General features: G+C 32.4%; 1 long non-coding RNA gene across 1 annotated transcript; it reads right to left on the bottom strand.

Annotated features, from left to right (window-relative positions):
* Nucleotides 1–3272: 3272 nt before the first annotated feature.
* LOC134681386 (uncharacterized) lies at nt 3273–6582 on the bottom strand. Its single transcript, XR_010100616.1, has 3 exons — nt 6477–6582; nt 5254–5449; nt 3273–3485 (listed from the first exon to the last, which is right to left on the bottom strand). It is a non-coding gene; the product is annotated as an uncharacterized LOC134681386 (long non-coding RNA).
* Between the last annotated feature and the right edge of the window lie 632 nt (nt 6583–7214).

The raw sequence follows: 7214 nt of genomic DNA, 5'->3' as shown, positions 1-7214 counted from the left end.
GGGTCAGTGGTAATTTCTTGAACTTCCAGACCATCATTTTTCAGGTCTAACAAGCAGTCTTTAGCCCATCGCTCCTCACTGCCTATGCTGTCATGCATTTCAATGTTTGCGGAACAGTGACCTTTGTGAGATTTAACTTTTGTTTTTGTTTTATGTTCACTCTTATTTGAGCAAAGCTTAGACACTTGTCTTGTGCTTACAATACTGTGCTTATAAGTATTATTTTCTAACATGTTATACGTACATTGAGTAGCTGGTTGAAATGGTGTTTTACCCATTCCGGAATAAATAGGGTTATTATACATTCCGTCGGCCTGAATGTTAATAATATTAGGATTATCACCTCTTAATATGTTTATTTCCTTCAGTAATTTTCTTTTCTGAACCAAATCCTTTTGATTGTACTCTTCTATAATTTCAGAAACAACATTAGCACTGTGTTGCATACTTGAAGTGGAAGGAGCTGGTATATTAGAACCAAGAAATAATTTCTGTAGACCAGTTGTGCTGATAGCTATGTGATTAAGTGCGACTTGTATGGATAGATTAATAGCTGCTGTTCGACGACCACGTTTCTTTGCGATCACCTCATTGTAAAGGTTGAACATTTTTGAATGGTAAGAACACTTATTGCAGCTTGCCTTTTCCCTCCAGGCAGCCCCTCTTTGCTGTTCTGCACTTAAATCCCATGATATGAACCCTGTACACATAGGGGATATTTTTCTGTGTTCTATGAAAACCTCATTCCACATCTGTTCAAGTTCATTGATCCGAAGGAGTCGAAAACTATTTTTCTCTGACCTGAAGTTGAAAAATGTTGCCAAAATTGAAGTGAATTAGTTTTTTATTTGTAAAAACTAAGTTTTGGAAAGGTGAAAATAATTTTATTTTGAATTACCTCCCTTACAATAGTGTTTTCTTTAAATAAGCTTTTTGATCAAATTTACTCTCAAAAGTGCATATTTTTTTCTTTGCCTGTGTTTTTATATATATTATATATAAAAATCATGCACTATTTAATTCTTGAAAATATATATAGGACTAGAAATTTAAAAATAAGTATTATCCTAGCTTGCATTTTCTTCAGCTGTCACATTTAAAGAATTGGCATATAAGACACATGCCTTTTTCTTCATAGTTGTTTATAAGTGACTTTTTTAAGCAAGTTTAATTATTTTTGAAAGCTTAATAACAAAAAAAAGTATTCTTACCCTGTTTTTGTTTCATTTTCAGCACATTTTTCAACTTCTGTTTTTGTCGGAGGCTTCGGCCTTAGAAAGCGAGCTGATTTTGTAGAGGCAGGAATGAGTTGAACATTCTTATTATGAACAGATTTAGTCACTAAGTCATACAAGTCTTTTGGTAGTCTCACAAATTTGCCTTTTTCAGCAGGTAAAGTCTTATTTCTGTATTTTTTCCCCTTATTATATGGCTTGTTTCCTTTCTGAAATGTGTATTTCCTTAGACGCCATGGGATTAGACCCATTGTTATTGTAAGAATTGTTTGAAATGCACTTTATTCCAGTATTTTAATATTTAAATAACAAATATAGGACCTTACAACTAAACAATCATGAATGACTAAGTTTTTTGTTTATATCAGATGGTACTGAAGGTGACCCCAGATGTAAGATTTTTTATATAAATCATATAAAAATCATCATGATGGTTAATCTCATTATTTTGTAATTTGACAAGTTCATATAATTTGACCTCTCTTCATTGAATTTTTTTATCAGTGCTGACAGGCTTGTGTGCTATAACATAAACAGAAAGTAAAGATAAGGTGTATGTTTTTGTTATAGGGATAGTTTTTTGAAGCTTGTATGACAACTTTTTATGCATTTTATGGTATAGTACATAAAGAAAACAAAAATTCTACAAAATAAACAGATTGTAGTAAAACTAACCATGATTCAAATAGCTATTACACAAAGGTACAAGAAAAACACAAATATATAATGAGTTTATTAAGTAGACAAAAAAAAATATAAATTGCATAAAAAAAAAAAAAATAGTGAACAGGAAAAAAACACATCTTGCCGCAAACAGGGTATAGTTACTAGAAGTACTATAAAAATACAATAATGAAAAAACTACCATTGTAACTTATTATTTTCTATTACTTACATATATAACAACAAGAATATAAGAATATTTTGATACTAAAAGGGGTTTGAAAGTACAGTATAGGTTGCACTTTGTAAATCACGTGTGATTTGCAAGTCACGGCTCTTTTGGGGAGAAATTGAATGTGCACTAAATACTGCTACTGTTTACATAGTTGTTGCCATGGATGCAAAGTTTTTTTTTTTTAATTAAGACTTGATTGGAGAATTAAATGGATATAAATAAAAATGTCTATTTATTTAACTTATTTTTCAGGAGGACTGGAAGACATTTGGGTGTTGAGTCAAATTTAATGGAAAAATTCAGTGCGAACCTGCAATGTTTATAAATGGAGGGCAGTAAAACTTGAAAATATGCCGCACAGCTATATGTTTTTATTAGTGCAAAAAAAAGTAGTGCATGTCTCCTTTCCAGGGAAATCTAACATTCTCCTCAAAACTTCCTGAATGAAGAGTGACTGCATATGCAATTTAGGCAGTTCCTATGGAAAATTGCATTGCTGGTTTTACACAAGTGCAACCTATAGGTTGCACTGTGATATACCTGACTTAGGTTTGGGGGACTAAAGACGAAGTATATATATTGTAAATAAAAAGAACAGCTTTCAAATTATCATCCTTTACTTTGGATTCAAACGCCAAAAGAGGCTGATACATCTAATCATCACAACAATCATGGTTAAGACAATACAACGTTTCCGGAAAGTACGGATTCAACATACAGATATATAACATCCCCGCCCAAAAATGAAAAATTCCCATATTTTTCGAAAAATGTTGAATTCGTACTCCAAAAAGAAAAAGATTCAAAATTTTTTCAGTTATATACAACAATACAACATACAAAATAACAGGCACCTTTAAACTTCATCATCTCTTAATTTCTCATGTTTCACAGACATGTAAATACAAACACATATGACCAAATGCTAGTTACTCTTTAACTTCAACATAAATATGATGTGGCGAAATCTTTTAAATATATATATTATCATTTACTGAATTTTAGTGTGCTTGCTAAAAAGTGATTGATATACAGTACGAGATTAGATTCAGTGGAGTCCCTACTCCTGCTAATGGTTAGATACACCTTATAATGAATAAAATTTATAGGTTACACTATGAGAAAAAAAAAATCTAAATTGCATATGCAGTCACTCTTCATTCAGGAAGTTTTGAGGAGAATGTTAGATTTCCCTGGAAAGGAGACATGCACTACTTTTTTTTGCACTAATAAAAACATATAGCTGTGCGGCATATTTTCAAGTTTTACTGCCCTCCATTTATAAACATTGCAGGTTCGCACTGAATTTTTCCATTAAATTTGACTCAACACCCAAATGTCTTCCAGTCCTCCTGAAAAATAAGTTAAATAAATAGACATTTTTATTTATATCCATTTAATTCTCCAATCAAGTCTTAATTAAAAAAAAAAAACTTTGCATCCATGGCAACAACTATGTAAACAGTAGCAGTATTTAGTGCACATTCAATTTCTCCCCAAAAGAGGCGTGACTTGCAAATCACACGTGATTTACAAAGTGCAACCTATACTGTACTTTCAAACCCCTTTTAGTATCAAAATATTCTTATATTCTTGTTGTTATATATGTAAGTAATAGAAAATAATAAGTTACAATGGTAGTTTTTTCATTATTGTATTTTTATAGTACTTCTAGTAACTATACCCTGTTTGCGGCAAGATGTGTTTTTTTCCTGTTCACTATTTTTTTTTTTTTTATGCAATTTATATTTTTTTTTGTCTACTTAATAAACTCATTATATATTTGTGTTTTTCTTGTACCTTTGTGTAATAGCTATTTGAATCATGGTTAGTTTTACTACAATCTGTTTATTTTGTAGAATTTTTGTTTTCTTTATGTACTATACCATAAAATGCATAAAAAGTTGTCATACAAGCTTCAAAAAACTATCCCTATAACAAAAACATACACCTTATCTTTACTTTCTGTTTATGTTATAGCACACAAGCCTGTCAGCACTGATAAAAAAATTCAATGAAGAGAGGTCAAATTATATGAACTTGTCAAATTACAAAATAATGAGATTAACCATCATGATGATTTTTATATGATTTATATAAAAAATCTTACATCTGGGGTCACCTTCAGTACCATCTGATATAAACAAAAAACTTAGTCATTCATGATTGTTTAGTTGTAAGGTCCTATATTTGTTATTTAAATATTAAAATACTGGAATAAAGTGCATTTCAAACAATTCTTACAATAACAATGGGTCTAATCCCATGGCGTCTAAGGAAATACACATTTCAGAAAGGAAACAAGCCATATAATAAGGGGAAAAAATACAGAAATAAGACTTTACCTGCTGAAAAAGGCAAATTTGTGAGACTACCAAAAGACTTGTATGACTTAGTGACTAAATCTGTTCATAATAAGAATGTTCAACTCATTCCTGCCTCTACAAAATCAGCTCGCTTTCTAAGGCCGAAGCCTCCGACAAAAACAGAAGTTGAAAAATGTGCTGAAAATGAAACAAAAACAGGGTAAGAATACTTTTTTTTGTTATTAAGCTTTCAAAAATAATTAAACTTGCTTAAAAAAGTCACTTATAAACAACTATGAAGAAAAAGGCATGTGTCTTATATGCCAATTCTTTAAATGTGACAGCTGAAGAAAATGCAAGCTAGGATAATACTTATTTTTAAATTTCTAGTCCTATATATATTTTCAAGAATTAAATAGTGCATGATTTTTATATATAATATATATAAAAACACAGGCAAAGAAAAAAATATGCACTTTTGAGAGTAAATTTGATCAAAAAGCTTATTTAAAGAAAACACTATTGTAAGGGAGGTAATTCAAAATAAAATTATTTTCACCTTTCCAAAACTTAGTTTTTACAAATAAAAAACTAATTCACTTCAATTTTGGCAACATTTTTCAACTTCAGGTCAGAGAAAAATAGTTTTCGACTCCTTCGGATCAATGAACTTGAACAGATGTGGAATGAGGTTTTCATAGAACACAGAAAAATATCCCCTATGTGTACAGGGTTCATATCATGGGATTTAAGTGCAGAACAGCAAAGAGGGGCTGCCTGGAGGGAAAAGGCAAGCTGCAATAAGTGTTCTTACCATTCAAAAATGTTCAACCTTTACAATGAGGTGATCGCAAAGAAACGTGGTCGTCGAACAGCAGCTATTAATCTATCCATACAAGTCGCACTTAATCACATAGCTATCAGCACAACTGGTCTACAGAAATTATTTCTTGGTTCTAATATACCAGCTCCTTCCACTTCAAGTATGCAACACAGTGCTAATGTTGTTTCTGAAATTATAGAAGAGTACAATCAAAAGGATTTGGTTCAGAAAAGAAAATTACTGAAGGAAATAAACATATTAAGAGGTGATAATCCTAATATTATTAACATTCAGGCCGACGGAATGTATAATAACCCTATTTATTCCGGAATGGGTAAAACACCATTTCAACCAGCTACTCAATGTACGTATAACATGTTAGAAAATAATACTTATAAGCACAGTATTGTAAGCACAAGACAAGTGTCTAAGCTTTGCTCAAATAAGAGTGAACATAAAACAAAAACAAAAGTTAAATCTCACAAAGGTCACTGTTCCGCAAACATTGAAATGCATGACAGCATAGGCAGTGAGGAGCGATGGGCTAAAGACTGCTTGTTAGACCTGAAAAATGATGGTCTGGAAGTTCAAGAAATTACCACTGACCCTGACAGCAGTGCATTTAGAGCTGCAGAGTCTCTCTTTAAAGCTGGTACAACCAATACTCAGCCAATTCATTTTCTAGATACGAGACATGTGTCCGCAAATCATAGAAATTTTATTAAAAAAATGTCAGGTCTGAAGGAAATAATGCCGGCACGATTAGTTTCAGAGAAAGATAAAATGCTAAAAAGGTTTGCATTAGATATGGCAGCACGTTGTCAGGCAGAGTACAATGCTGCCTTTGATAAATTCAATATGGACTCTGTACGGGTAAAAGTTCACCTATCATATGCATGTCATGCTATAGTTTCTTGCTATCAGGGCGATCATAATGGTTGTACAAAATATTCCCTTGTTTGTTCAAATAGGAACAGTTTGAAGACATGGACTGAAAAATCAGCTTATCTGAAAAATAACTTTAAATTAAATAAATCAGAGAACACAGCAGCATTGTTACGTGAATGCGTAAAATATCGCCTTGGACCTACCATGCTAAACTGTACATGCAAAAACACTAACACACAAAAAGCTGAAGCAACTAACCGTGCAATACGTGCAACTGTACCTAGCAATGTAACATTTACCAGAAACTATAAAGGAAGGGTACATACAGCTATACATAACGTAAATAATGGCCCTGGAGAATCCATCGTGAAACTCTGTCAAGCGGCTGGGGTTCCCATCGAACCAGGAAGTCGTGCTGCCCATGGTCTGAAAAATATTCAACAACATAATGAAAAACATAAATCATATAAGCAGTCAAAGAAGTACACAGATCAGAGATGCTCAAAAAAACATGAACTGTATAAAATATATGATGAGCATCAAGAGGAAAAAGACTATGAGAAAAACAAACTTTTACCGACAAAACGACTGGCCGCAAAACAACCTCAAGAGTATTCGTTTGCCAAAAAACTCCGATCAAGACATGTTAAAAATAAATAAATTACCTGCATCAGATAAGACAACACGGTAAATGATTATTTGTACACTGTTTTGCCCGTCTACAGAAAATTCTCTCTATGTTTATACTGTGCGACTCTAAGATCAGGTGCTCCGGTTTAATACATTTGGGGTTATGGCAAAGGTGTGAAATATCTAAAGGATCACCGTTTGGAGAGAAACGGGGAAGATTTTCTTTTAATATTCTTTTATCTAGCATATAAGATAATCTGTGAGCTCTTTCAAGAGTTCTAGTGCCATCAGGCCAATTCATAACTTTTTTCCCATAGACCCCATGCTCCAAAGCTCCAACCCACACTGTACAGTCATAATTTCCATGATTTTTTTCACTTTTCTTAGACAAAGCTAAAGCCAATGCATTCCAAAATGATTCCATGTTGTTTCTG

Source organism: Mytilus trossulus, chromosome 8 (assembly GCF_036588685.1).
Source record: "Mytilus trossulus isolate FHL-02 chromosome 8, PNRI_Mtr1.1.1.hap1, whole genome shotgun sequence".
NCBI lineage: Eukaryota > Metazoa > Mollusca > Bivalvia > Mytilida > Mytilidae > Mytilus > Mytilus trossulus.
The sequence above is the reverse complement of the archived record's forward strand: the minus strand, read 5'-3'. Positions and strand labels throughout refer to the sequence as shown.